The sequence below is a fragment of the Scyliorhinus canicula genome, chromosome 3 (genome assembly GCF_902713615.1).
Source record: "Scyliorhinus canicula chromosome 3, sScyCan1.1, whole genome shotgun sequence".
NCBI classification, from domain to species: domain Eukaryota; kingdom Metazoa; phylum Chordata; class Chondrichthyes; order Carcharhiniformes; family Scyliorhinidae; genus Scyliorhinus; species Scyliorhinus canicula.
This window is the reverse complement of record NC_052148.1, coordinates 149,623,882-149,638,781: the sequence shown is the minus strand read 5'-3', so window position 1 is coordinate 149,638,781 and position 14,900 is coordinate 149,623,882. Positions and strand designations below refer to the sequence as shown.

The 14,900-nt window shown below is 47.8% G+C and overlaps 1 protein-coding gene across 4 annotated transcripts in view; it reads right to left on the bottom strand.

Annotated features, from left to right (window-relative positions):
- Positions 1-14,900, bottom strand: part of LOC119963019 (coiled-coil domain-containing protein 149-like) — a 164,414-nt gene that overhangs the window by 94,931 nt on the left and 54,583 nt on the right. The window lies entirely within an intron of this gene.

Genomic DNA, 14,900 nt, shown 5'->3' with positions numbered 1-14,900 from the left:
GTAGGCGGAGCTACCAACCTCTCAGCCAATCGGCGGGGAGTCACATGACCAGCCACAACCAATTGGCAGAGAGGCACATGACTTGCCTGGGCCAATGGGCAGCGAGGCTGCTGTACAATAGCAGCTTGGTTCTCAGGTAATATGATCTCTCTAGCCATACTACCACATACTATAAGATAAAAATGTGGACCATAACAATATAAGAAAAGATTCTCCGATTCTGAGACTAAGTGCTGATGCCAGAGTGGGAACGGTGGTGGTTTATGGCCGTGACAACAGCGCAAAATGGCCACCGAACCCCCGTCTGGTAGGGGGCTAGTAGGCAGGCAGCATAAAGCCCTCGGCTCCAGCTGCAGATACGGCTGGAGAATTGCCGGGTCCGTGGCCGCGCATGCACACGGCGGCGCCCAGCAGCCGCCACGCCGTGCAACATGGCGCCAGCTGCGCACAGACCTGGCCTGCCAAATAGTGACCCCTTTGGCCAGGCACACCACCCCTGGACTACTCCCCACCATTGCCCCCAGCCCCCACTGCCCGCAGATCGGCTCCCGCCCCCCAGCCCCCCCCCCCCCCCCCAACTGTGGCGGCGCTGGGCTTAGTCCACAGCCGCCACACCGAGTTCCCGAAAATAAATACCACACGTTACCGACGTTGTCGGTAACTGGGCCTGTCGGAGGCGGAGCATCGGGGGTTGGCTCGGGTAACGTCCTGAGGCCATCCTGACGGTGTGCAGCGAACCCCTAGAATACGCTGTTTTGGAGGGGGTGGAGCATCGCAAAGGCGGTGCCGCCCTAGATTTCGGCGCCAATGTGGATTCTCCGGCCGATCGCCGAACACGATTTCGTCGTCGGTGACAGGAGATTTCCGACGTGGACTATAACACTACAGCCAAAAAAAACTGGGTATTTGGGGGGCAGCACGTGGTGTAGTGGTTAGCACTGCTGCCTCAGCCGATGAGGTCCCAGGTTCGATCCCGACCCTGGGTCACTGTCCCTGTGGAGTTTGCATGGGTTTCGCCCCCACAACCCAGAGATGTGCAGGGTAGGTGGGCTGGCAATGCTAAATTGCCCCATAATTGGAAAAAAAGAATTGGGTCGTTTCAATTTATATTTTAAAAATGGGTATTTGGGTGTTGGAGGTGCGGGGAGTTGTTTCCTTCACAACAGGCTGGATAGGTTCAGGGTTAAGTCATCAAATTCTGTTTTAACCGTGGCAGATATTGGGGCGACCGGGTAACCTGCTTAGGAGAGGCTGGTCCAGCATTATATTTTGATAGGCTCCTTTCCTGAGATTCTGACAGCAATTTGAAATGAACACTTCCTGTGTTTGGGCTTCTTGGGGTTTGTCAGGAAAACGGAGGTAAGATTTAGCCACACTTCAGAGAGCTGGTTAAAGATCAAAAATCCCAGTATGAACCAATTCTGAATGTTCACAGCTGCATTTTCAGTACCCTTTGGGGAACGGTGTAGGAACACTACATGTTGTGAGGGCCCAAACAATCTGGTACTCATTATAGCACAGATGTTGGGAGAGAGAGAAGAGAGAGAGGAGAGCGAGAAAGGGAGAGGGATTAAGAGAGCGAGAAAGGGAGGGAGAGAGGGAGCGAGAGAGAGAGAGAGAGACAGTGACAGCTGAGTACATACCAGCTGAGATGGGAGGGGATTTTAATTGTGTAATAGAGCCGAAGGTGGATAGGTCGAGCCTAAAGTTGATGGCAAGATAGAGGATGGCAAAGGAGCTGGGAGGGTTTATGGAGTGCTTGGGGACAGTGGATCCATGGAGGTTTAGGAACACGGGAGGGAGTATTCCTTCTTCGCACGTACATAAGGTGTACACTAGGATTGATTTTTTCATGGTGAGTCAGGCGGTGCTAATAGGGGCAGAATATGCGGGAATTGTGATTTCGGTCACCTGCCGCATTGGCTAGATGTCAGGCTCAGTTCGGGGCAGGTGCAGAGGCCGAGGTGGAGGTTGGATTTGGGACTTCTGGCGGATAAGGCGTTTTGTGAGAAGGTGGAAGTGGCGATTAGGAATTATGTGGTGCTTATTCTGAATGGGGAGGTGTCGGCTGCCACGTTTTGGGAAGCTTTGAAGGTGGTGCTTCTAGATGAAATTATTTCATTCAGGCTCATAGGGATTTGGGAAGGAGGAGGAGCACAGGCAGCTGTTAGCCGAGATAGTCAAGGTGGGGCCGGTGATGGGCTAACGGATCTTTTCCGACCGGATTTTTCGGGACTTTGCGACCTGAATCGGTGGAGGAAACAACAGGAAAGAGGTTTTCCCCCCCTGGGGTATGGACGGCTGGACCATGTGGTCGGGTGAAGCGGCTTGGATCGAAGCGGGAGCAGCGAGGACAGCAGACAGGGCGGCGAAGCATGGCGGACGGCGGGGACCAGAGAGCTCACTGGCCAAGGAAGCAGCAGATGGAGTTTTTTAAGAACTGCTTCGGCGAATTGAAAAGAGACACGCTGGACACGATGAGAGCGGTGATGGACCGAATGGTCGAGACACAGGCGGTCCAGGAGAAGGCAATCAAGGAGGCTTTCCAGCCAGGAAGACACGATAACGGTGCTGGAGCACGAGGTAGAGGAACTGAGCGCCCGCCAAAAGAGGATGCAGGAGCAGCTCGAGGAGCTGGGAAACAGAGCCAGAAGACAGAACCTAAAGATCGTTGGCCTTCCCGAAGGCAGTGAGGGATTGGGCGCGGGAGGATACACGTTGAGTATGCTGGAGGCGTTGATGGGGCCGGGGGCCTTCCCTCGACCCCTGGAGCTGGATGGGGCAAGGAAGCCCAGGGGGGGTGACCAACCGAGGGCCCTGCTGCTTCCACCGGCTTTCAGACAAGGAACGTGTGGTGCAGTGGGCCAAGACGGAGCGGAGCAGTAGGTGGGAGAACCGTGAAGTGCTCATATACCAGGACCTGGGAGTGGAACTGGCCAAGAGGCGTTTGGGGTTCATCGAGGTAAAGGCGGCCCTCTTTAAAAAGGAGGTGAGGATTGTAATGCTGTATCCTGAGAAGCTTTGGGTAATGTTCGGAGAGCATCACTACTACTTTGAGTCGCCAGATCAGGTTTGGACTTTTATTAAAGAGAAGAAACTGGACTTGAACTGAAGGACACTTAGTTTCCAGTGTTGTACAGTGGCCGCGGTTTGTTAATCTAATTTGTCCTGATCAGGTGTGGACTTTTATTAAGAGAAGAAACTGGATTTGAACTAAAGGACTTTTGGCTTCCAGAGATGTAATGTGGCGGCAGTTTGTTAATTTCATCTGTACTCTACTGCTCCATTCAAGAAGGTACTTAGTCATGGCAGAGAATATGGACTGGAGGGACGGTTGGAGGGCGCATTGTTTCGGGAGTTTGCATGGGGGGGGGGGGGGGGGGGGGGGGGGGGGGGGGGGGCCCTGCAAGGGAGGCCCTGCAGTCAGTATCTTTCGGCAGGAGAGCAGGGCCTCTGTTCTGGGGGACTGGCTCTGGGCTGGTTAAGGGCTATGTAAATGTCCTTTAGAGAGGAGCTGTTCACTCACCAAGGAATGCAATCAGGTTAATGGGTCTTTTCTGTGTTGAGGGGGAGGGCCCGAGTGGTCGGGTGGTACCCAGACAGGCGCCAAGGGTAGGAGTCAGCAAGGCTAGCGTAGGTCAGGGGGCACCAGGGAGCGTAGGAGGAGGGGCGAGCTAGGGCCAAGCAGATGGCTGACCTGAGATTCAGGTTTTTGGGGCTGGGGAAGTCTTGGGGGGGGGGGGGTGCACTTTAGTTTAGATGACCATATGTGGGCTGTGCACAGAGAGCTGACGGGGGATGTGCCTTATTATGTTTGTTTATTCCCACTGTTTGTTTTCACCATGTTAAGGTTCTTTGCTTATTGCCTTTTTTCCGTAAATGTTACAAATTTGTTTTAAATTAAAAATTTAAAAATAAAAAAAAGAGACAGTCGAGGTGGATAGGAGACACTCGGCAGCCACAATGAAGGGGTTGTTAGTGAAGGGGAAGAAGTTGCAGGGGCAGTTTGCCAGGTTGACGATTGGCAGGGCAGTGGGGCAGCTGTGGAGGTTGAGGGAGGTGCAATATGAGTATGGGTAGAAGGCATCTCCTACGTTGGCCCACCAATTGCGATTGCAGGCAGCGGCTAGAGACTTTTTAAAGGTCAGAGCAGTGAAGGAGGAGGTGGTCTCAGAGCCGGAAAGGATAAATGAAATGCACAGGGGGTACTACGAGAGGCTGTATAAGGCCGAGCCGGGTGGCGAGGTGGACGATATGTGACGGTTTGTGGATGGATTGGAGTTCCCAGAGCTGGAGGAGAGCAAGAGGAAGGCATTGGAGGAGCCACCTCTTAGAAAACGCTGCCGGCTTTCTGGCAGAGTTTTCTAAGCAGTTTGCGACAGAGCTGGCCCACCACCTGTTGGGGATGTTGAGCGAGGCTGTGGAAAGGTGGGGGGGGCAGTTGCGGGGGTGGGGGGGCAGCTGCGAGCAATGCTGTCACAGGCTTCGATTTTGTTTTACCGGAGATGGGGAAGGACCCAGTGGAGAGACAGAAAGGGGGGTTGGCGTGTCTAAGCCTGATGTATTATTGCTGGGCAGCAAAAGTGGAGAAGGTTAGGCCTTGTTGGGGACATCGATCAGGTTCGAGGAGGAGGAGTCCTGTCTTGGGTCCAGTCTGAGGTCCCTGGTAGCCCCAGGGAGCTACATGGGTGTCTGGTGGTGCAGTCGATGATCAGGATATGGAGCCTTTTAAGTTGGATAAAATGTTGATGTTGACGACACTGTGTGGAAATCAAAGTTTAAGCCGGGGGGGGTTTAAAAAGGGAAAAAACTGTACAAACTGTTGACTATGCTTTGATGGACTGTGTATTCAGTTGATGTTGTGTATGTTTGTGTATTTTGTGTATGCTTGGAATCAAATATCTTTAAAAACCAAGATCCAAGATGTCGTACCTGAGTTTTGGCTCTCCAATGTCCTGCCTCCTCACTTCTGTGAGGCATCAGCAGGCCCCTTCATGGCTGCCTTTGGCGATCATGCTCACCAGGCAGCTCCAGCCTCCTGACAGAGTTCAGCACACCTAACTTAGTGCTGAACATCTACGTTCGTGAACGATGCTCTCCGATGCGATGCAGGGTCAGGACAGGGAAATTAACCAGGCATCTTATAGCCAACCTCAGATTGAACATCAAACCCAAAAGGTCAAAGTTTTCTTATCTGATGAGGGCAACACCCATAATAAAACAAAAAGCAGAACATCTTAAGATCATGATTATAATATAATTAAATTAATTATTTGGCAATCAACACTAAGGACCAGGAAATATAGGGCTTTGGTTAGACCCAACAGAGTATTTTACTCAGTTCTGGGTACCACAACCCAGAAAGGATAGAGTCAGAGAGGTTTACAGCATGGAAACAGGCCCTTGGGCCCAACTTGTCCATGCCGCCCAGTTTTTAACACTAAGCTAGTCCCAATTCCTGCATTTGGTCTATATCCCTCCATACCCATATTACTCATATAACTGTCTAAATGATTTTTGAAAGACAAAATTGTACCCACCTCTACTACTGCCTCTGGCAGCTCATTCCAGACACTCACCACCCTCTGTATGAAAGATTGCCACTCTGGACTCTTTTGTATCTCTCCCTTCTCACCCTTAAACCTGTAGCTCTAGTTTTAGACACCCCTACCTTTGGGAAAATATATTGACTATCTACCTCATCTATGCCCCTCATTATTTTAAGAGACTTCTGAGACTCCTACACTCCAGAGCAAAAAGTCCCAGTCTATCCAGCCTCTCCTTGTAACTCAAAACATCGAGTCCCGGTAGCATGCCAGTAAATCTTTTCTTCACTCTTTCTAGTTTAATAATATCCTTTCTATAATAAGGTGACAGAACTGTACACAGTATTCCAAAATCTGGGTGGCATGGACAAGTTGGGCCGAAGGGCCTTTTTCCATGCTGTCAACCTCTATCACTCTATTCTTTCTGGGTTGTGGCCTTACTAATGTCTTGTACAACTTCAACAAAACATTCCAACTCCTGTATTCAATGTTCTGACCAATGAAACCAAGCATGCCGAATGCCTTCTTCACCACCCTGTCCACCTGTGACTCCACTTTCAAGGAGCTCATGAATCTGTACTCCTGGATCTCTTTGTTCTATAACTCTCCCCGACACCCTACTATAAACTGAGTAGGTCCTGTCCTGATTCGATCTACCAAAATGCAACACCTCACATTTATCAAGATTAAACTCCATCTGCAATTCATCGGCCCACTGGCTCAATTGATCAAGATCCCATTGCATTCCTAGACAACATTCTTCACAGTTCACTGTGCCACCAATCGTGGTGTAATCTGCAAACGTACTAACCATGCCTCCTAAATTCTCATCCAAACCATTAATATAAATAACAAATAACAGTGGACCCAGCACTGATCCCTGAGGCACAGCACTGGTCACAGACCTCCAGTTTGAAAAACAACCCTCTACAACCACCTTTTGTCTTCTGTCGTCAAGCCAATTTTGTATCCAATTGGCGACCTCACCCTGGATCCATGAGATTTAACCTTATGCAACAACCTACTATGCGATACCTTGTCAAAGGCCTTGCTAAAGTACATGTAGACAACGTCGACTGCACTTCCCTTATCTGCCTTCTTGGTTACCCGTTGAAAAAATTCAATCAAATTCATGACACATGATTTTCCACTCACAAAACCATGCTGACTGTCTCTAATCGGTCCTTGCCTCTCTAAATGCCTGCAGATCCTGTCTTTCAGAATACCTTCAATCATCTTACTCACCACAGACATTACCCTCACCGGTCTGTAGTATCCAGGCTTTTCCCTGCGGCCCTTCTTAAACAAAGGCACAACATTTGCTACCTTCCAAACTTCAGACACCCCACCTGTGGCTGTTGACGATTCAAATATCTCTGCTATGTTATGGGCCAGAGTTTATAGAACCCCAAAGTGTATCATGGAATTCAACTGACCCACAACTTTTAATAGATTGTGGTATGGGGAGCACACAGCCCACTCTCCAGGTGTGGTACAGCAGAAATGGAAAAGTACTTTTTTAAAGCAAAGCAATGTTTATTCTATGAACTCAAGTTAACCTTTTTAAAACATAGAGTGAACATCTTAGCAACCATCAATTCAAATATAACCCCCCCAAAAATACACACTAAGTAATCCTTAAGCTGTCCTTTTAACATCCAGAAGACTTAAAAACAACCTTTCAACAGAAGCACATCAGGTTAAAGTCACTACTGAGAGCAGTTATTAGTTTTAAATCACAAAGGATCGATTTACAGGATTTAGATTACAGAAAGAGAGACTCATACACCTTCTGGCTGTAACTGCAGCTATCCAGCTCTGAAAACGAAACTAAAACACACCCTGCAGCAAACAGCCTAAAACGAAAGTAAAAAGATGACAGACAGCCCAGCTCCACCCACTCTCTGACATCACTGCAGTAGTAAACACCCATTTGTTAAAGGTACTCTCACTACACTCAGTTATAAATTTAGAGTACCCAATTCATTTTTTTCAATTAAGGGCAATTTAGCGTGGCCAATCCACCTAGCCTGCACATCTTTGAGTTGTGGGGGTGAAACCCATGCAAACATAGGGAGAATGTGCAAACTCCACACGGACAGTGACCCAGAGCCGGGATCGAACCTGGGACCTCGGCGCCGTGATGCAGCAGAGCTAACCCACTGTGCCACCGTGCTGCCCTTTGCACACCCATTTATAAACACCCATTTCTTAAAGATTTCTCACATGACAGCTAGGGGACCTGCAAATTCCTTCCCAGCCTCCCACAACATCCTGGGATAGATTTCATCAGGTCCCGTGGATTTATCGGCCTTGATATTCTTTAAGACTTCCAACACCTCCTTCTCGGAAATATGGACACTCCTCAAGACATCACTATTTATTTCCCCAAATTCCCTCACATCCATGCCTTTCTCAACAGTAAATGCCGATGAGAAGTATTCATTTAGGATCTTCCCCCATCTCTTATGGATCCGCACATAGGTGACCTTGCAGATCCTTAAGAGGCCCTACTCTCACCCTAGTTACTCTTTTGCCCTTTATGTATTTATGGAAGCACTTTGGATTCTCCTTTGCCTTATCTGCCAAAGCAATCTCATGTCCCCTTTTTCCCCCTCCTGATTTCTCTCTTAACTCTACTCCGAAAACCTCTACACTCTTCAAGGGATCCATTTGATCCCAACTGCCTATGCATGTCATATGCATCCTTTTTCTTTTTGCAGTCACAATGTTGGGGGTTTACTACAGGCCTCGCAACAGCCAGCGGGAGAGAGAGGAGCAGATAGGTAGACAGATTTTGGAAAGGAGTAAAAGCAACAGGGTTGTTATGATGGGAGACTTCAACTTCCCCAATATTGACTGGGACTCACTTAGTGCTCGGGGCTTGGACGGGGCAGAGTTTGTAAGGAGCATCCAGGAGGGCTTCTTAAAACAATATATAGATAGTCCAACTAGGGAAGGGGTTGTACTGGACCTGGTATTGGGGAATGATCCCAGCCAGGTGGTAGAAGTTTCAGTGGGGAAGCATTTCGGGAACAGTGACCACAATTCAGTAAGTTTTAAAGTGCTGGTGGGCAAGGATAAGAGTGGTCCTAGGGTGAATATGCTAAATTGGGGGAAGGCTAATTATAACAATATTAAGCAGGAACTGAAGAACCCAGATTGGGGGCGAATGTTTGAGGGTAAATCAACATCTGACATGTGGGAGGCTTTCAAATGTCAGAGTTGAAAGGAATTCAGGACCGGCATGTTACTGTGAGGAAGAAGGATAAATACAGCAAATTTCGGGAACCTTGGATAATGAGAGATATTGTAGACTTCATCGAAGAGAAAAATTAGGCATTTGTCATGGCTAGAAGGCTGGAACAGACAAAGCCTGTGTGGAATATAAGGAAAGTAGGAAGGAACTAAGCAAGGAGTCAGGAGGGCTAAAAGGGGTCACGAAAAGTCATTGGCAAATAGGGTTAAAGAAAATCCCAAGGCTTTTTACACATACATAAAAAGCAAGAGGGTAGCCAGGGAAAGGATTGGCCTACTGAAGGACAGGCAAGGAAATCTATGTGTGGAGCCAGAGGAAATGGGCGAGGTACAAATGAATACTTTGCATCAGTATTCACCAAAGAGAAGGAATTGGTGGATATTGAGTCTGGAGAAGGGTGTGTAGATAGCCTGGGTCACACTGAGATCCAAAAAGACGAGGTGTTGGGCGTCTTGAAAAATATTACGGTAGATAAGTCCCCAGGGCCTGATGGGATCTACCCCAGAATACTGAAGGAGGCTAGAGAGGAAATTGCTGAGGCCTTGACAGAAATCTTTGGATCCTCACTGTCTTCAGGTGATGTCCCGGAATACTGGAGAATAGCCAATGTTGTTCCTTTGTTTAAGAAGGGTAGCAAGGATAATCCAGGGAACTACAGGCCGGTGAGCCTTACGTCAGTGGTAGGGAAATTACTGGAGAGAATTCTTCAAGCCAGGATCTACTCAAATTTGGAAGCAAATGGACGTATTAACGAGAGGCAGCACGGTTTTGTGAAGGGGAGGTCCTGTCTCACTAACTTGATAGAATTTTTCGAAGAGGTCACAAAGATGTTTGATGCAGGTAGGGAAGTGGATGTTATCTATATGGACTTCAGTAAGACCTTTGACAAGGTCCCTCATGGCAGACTGGTACAAAAGGTGAAGTCACACGGGATCAGGGATGGGCTGGCAAGATGGATACAGAACTGGCTAGGTCAGAGAAGGCAGAGAGTAGCAATGGAAGGGTGCTTTTCTGATTGGAGGGCTGTGACTAGTGGTGTTCCGCAGGGATCAGTGCTGGGACCTTTGCTGTTCGCAGTATATATAAATGATTTGGAGGAAAATGTAACTGGTCTGATTAGTAAGTTTGCAGACGACACAAAGGTTGGTGGAATTGTGGATAGCGATGAGGACTGTCAGAGGATACAGCAGAATTTAGATCGTTTGGAGACTTGGGCGGAGAGATGGCAGATGGAGTTTAATCTGAACAAATGTGAGGTAATGCATTTTGGAAGGTCTAATACAGGTAGGGAATATACAGTGAATGGTAGAACCCTCAAGAGTATTGACAGTCAGAGAGATCTAGGTGTCCAGGTCTACAACTCACTGAAAGGGGCAACACAGGTGGAGAAGGTAGTCAAGAAGGCATACGGCATGCTTGCCTTCATTGGCCGGGGCATTGAGTATAAGAATTGGCAAGTCATGTTGCAGCTGTATAGACCCTTAAGTTAGGCCACACTTGGAGTATAGTGTTCAATTCTGGTCGTGCACTACCAGAAGGATGTGGAGGCTTCAGAGAGGGTGCAGAAGCCTGGTATGGAGGGCATTAGCTATGAGGAGCGGTTGAATAAACTCGGTTTGTTCTCACTGGAACGACGGAGGCTGAGGGGCCACTGGATAGAAGTCTACAAAATTATGAGGGGCATAGACAGAGTGGATAGTCAGAGGCTTTTTCCCAGGGTAGAGGGGTCAATTACTAGGGGGCATAGGTTTAAGGTGCGAGGGGCAAGGTTTAGAGGAGATGTACGAGGCAAGTCTTTTTACACAGAGGATAGTGGATGCCTGGAATCCGCTGCCGGAGGAGGTGGTGGAAGCAGGGATGATAGTGACGTTTCAGGGGCATCTTGACAAATACATGAATAGGATGGGAATAGATGGATATGGAACCCCGAAGTGTAGAAGATTTTAGTTTCGATGGGCAGCATGGTCGGCACAGGCTTGGAGGGCCGAAGGGCCTGTTCCTGTGCTGTACTTTTCTTTGTTCTTTGTTTGTTGACCAGGGCCTCAATACCGCGTCATCCAGTGTTCCCTATTTCTGCCACCCTGCCCCTCACTCTAAAAGGAATGTGCTTCACCCTGAATCCTGGTTAACACACTTTTGAAAGCCTCCCACCCACTTACCAACCAGCCCTTTGCCTGCCAACAGACTCCTGCAATAAACTTTTGAAAGTTCCTGTCTAATACCATCAAAATTGGCCTTGCACCAATTTAGAATTTTAACTTTTGGGCAATACCTATCATTCTCCACAGCTATCTTAAAACTAATGGAATTATGGTCACTAGTCCCAAAGTGATCCCTCACGAACACTTCTGGCACCCGCCTTTTCTTATTTCCCAAGAGGAGGTCAAGTGGTCTTAGACAGGATACAGCACAGATTTAGCAGAATTACACCAGGGCTAAATGTTTATGAGGACTGGTTGCCTGGACTGCACTTGAATCCCCTAGAGTATAAAAGACAAATGGATATCTAATTGAGGTGTTTAAAATGGTTAACGGAGTTGAAAAGAACTATGGGCGCAATTCTCCGCACTCACGACGGTGCGGAGAATAGCGGGGTTCGTAAAATTTTACGGCCACGCTAGTCTGACGCCCTCCCGCTATTCTCCCCCCCCCCCCCCCCCCCACGCCCAACTCCCGATACGAATCGCTGCCGCCGTTTTTTTACGGCCAGCAATGATTCTCAGCTGGCCGATGGGCCGAGTTCCAAGCCCTTTACGGCTGTTTTTACGAACAGCAAACACACCTGGTCTGGCCGTTCGTAAAAACGGCCGTAAAGTGCCGATTTTTAAAACCATGGCACCGATTGGCACGGCAGTACCACGGCCGTGCCAAGGGTGGCATGGGCCCGCGATCGGTGGGCACCGATCGCGGGCAGCGGGTCCAATACCCGCGCACTCTTTGTCCTTCCGCCGCCCCGCTATATCAATTCGCGGGGCGGCTGAGGGGCATCCCGGCCCGCGCATGCGCGGGTTTCGCGCAAATGCGCGATGACAGCATCCGCGCATGCGCGGGTTGGAGTCTTCCAATCCGCGCATGCGCGGCTGACGTCATGTGACACGTCAGCCGGCGCAAACTCTGGCAAGCGGGCTTAACGAAATTCGTTAAGCCCGCGATGCCGGAGTTTACGGCGGCATGCTAGCCCCGACCGGGGACTAGAATCGGTTCCCGGTTGGGGAGGGGGAGGCTGGCGTCAAACCCGCCCGGATTTGACGCCAGCCTTACGATTTCTCCCTCTCTGGGAGAATCGCGCCCATAGTCCTGTGCTGGGAGAGTCCAAAACAAGGATGTATACCCATGAAAACAAAGTTAGTGGTGACTTAAGGAAGCACTTTTTCACAGAAAAGGTAGGGGAAATCTGGAACACTGTCCCCGAAAATGCTATTGAGGCAAGGTTGAGCGGTTAAATAGCATACTTCTGCATCTGTGTTCCAGAACAGAAATGCTTAATTGAAACAAAAGGCAAAATTACAAAGGAATGGGGAAGAACTATTACGAAATGAACTGGAGAATGTTACTGAAGATAGCTTCATGAAGGAAAAATTTAATTTGGAACAATAATAGTGACTTGGTCACGTACACACATAACCAAGAGAAACCTGCCGAAGTTAAATAAGCACTTTCTGAAATAGTCAAGCAAATCTATTTAAAAGAGAATTTTAGAAAATCTATTCAAAGTGTACAGGGAAAATGAAGTGCGAACGCCAGGAGGAAAATAATTTTCTAAAGTTAAAAGGAATATTAGAATATCAAAGGGGACACTGGAGATGAGTTTAGTTAAAAATATATATTTTTTTAAATTAAAAAAATAAATAAATTTAGAGTGCCCAAATCATTTTTTCCAATTAAGGGGCAATTTTGCGTGGCCAATTCACCTACCCTGCACATCTTTGGGTTGTGGGGGCGAAACCCAAGCAAACACGGGGAGAATGTGCAAACTCCACACGGACGTGTGACCCAGAGCCGGGATCGAACCTGGCTAACCACTGCGCCACTGTGCTATCCCTAGTTTAGTTAAAAATATGAAGCATGATATTAAAATGTATGCCTACAAGAGCACTTGAAGGATAAAGTGACAAGGAATTTACTGAAGATAAATTAGTTGAATTATTAAATGAATATCATATTGATTTTAGTACAGCCGAAATCCTAAAAGATTTTGGAATTAACGTGGTACGGATACTTTATTAGTCAGGGGACTAATAACCAACAATTGCTTGGGATATATACCTTGGGGTACTAAAGAGGACTAGGGAAGACATTTGTAGCAGCTGATTACTCGCCTAACTAAGCCTTAAGTCTCCACTCCCATTACCTTAATTCACACCGATTCAGGTTTCACCATCACTCCTTCGTTTACTGAACTATACTGGCTCCTAGTTAAGAAACCAATCGATTTAAAAACTCTCATCTTTGTCTTCTAATCCTTTGATGGCCTCTTCCCTCCCTATCCCTGTAATTTTATCCAGCACTGCACTCTGCTAATTCGGGCATTTTGAGCATCCACAATTTTAAACACACCATCATTGGTGGCTCTCCTTTCAGTTTGTTAGGCCCTAATCCCCCTGTCTAAAAGTCTCAGCCTTTTTTCTTCTATTTCCTCCTTTACGATGCTCCTTAAAACTTACCTCTTCAGCCAAAAGTTTTGGTCAACTACCTAATATCTTTTCATATGGCTCGGTGTCGCATATTGTTTGATTGTGCTTCTGTGAAACACCTTGGGACATTTTATTATGTTAAGGCAGTGCAGGAATACAAATTGTTGTTGAAAGTAAGTGAAGTACCTATATTTAAAAAGACGAACAGATACTCGCAAGTAATTATGGGCTTATTGCTGCGGCTCAGTTGGTAGCGTAATCGCCTCTGAACCACAAGGTTCCCTCTCTAGGGCTTCAACAAAAAAAATCAAGACTGACACTCCAGCGTGATATTGAGAGAGCACTCCAGTGCTTGGAGATGCCATCGTTCAGATCATATGTTGGTTGAGACCCCCCATCTACCTGATTTGTTTGATGTTAAAGATCCCATGGCACGTTTCAAAGAAGTCATCCTCATTTTCATGGCCAATATTTATCCCCCAATCAACATCACAAAAAAAAATTGTGCCTACACTGTAAAAATACTTCATTGGATGGAATTTAATGCTTGCGGCTGCAAGCCGATCCACCGGCTGGATAGCCAGTGGCAACCACGCCATGGCTATTCTATGCTCTCCAACATGCTTTAGTGCCACTTAGGCACTTAACTACTCGGTATCAGGGTCCTCGACGAGTTCAGCATGGCTATCCCATCTCCAAAGGCTGTCAACCAAACAGAGATCGGCAGCTCTCCAGTACCAGCAGCACTGGTCTGTCGCTATTGCAGGAGGTCCAGATTTCAGATCGTTGCTGGAGCCTGGAATGAAGGTAAGTGAGGAGTCATCGCTGGAGCCAGTTGGAGAGGCCAAACCGAGGAGGAATAGAGGTGGGTTAGATTTTAGGACAGACGGGCATTCACCCATGGATGTCCCATGCCACTGGCTGGTCTCGCCATTGGGCATGGGCTGCCGAAGTGGAAGGGATCCCAGTCACTGGGCCAGAGGCATACCCACCAGGGTTTACCAGGTGGGTTGCCCACATAGTAAAATCCTTGTCCGCAGTAGCACAACAGCATGATGCCCTTAAGTAGTCCATAAGGGCCTCAATTAGCTTCCAGGCAAGAAGGCCACCCCCAAGCATGACCAAACAGGTAACTCCACCTCCTCGCTGGCCTTGGGGAGGGGAGGCAGGTGGGGTAGAATTAAATTCCGCCCTTTGGCTGTAAACACTCTGAGGCATCCAGTGGTTATGAAAAGCACCATATAAATGCTAGGCTCTTTATTATCTTATCCCAATATCAAAAACATTTCAAAATTAATTATAAGAGGCAATAATAATAATAGTAGAGATAGCAAAAGAATGATAAACGGATCAGATCCACTGAGATAGATCCAATGAATGTTTCCTCTGCCTGTTAGCTGTAAGGGTTCCATGTGAAATTAGGTTGAAGTATTCTACTGAACAAGCAATGGGGAGGGAAGT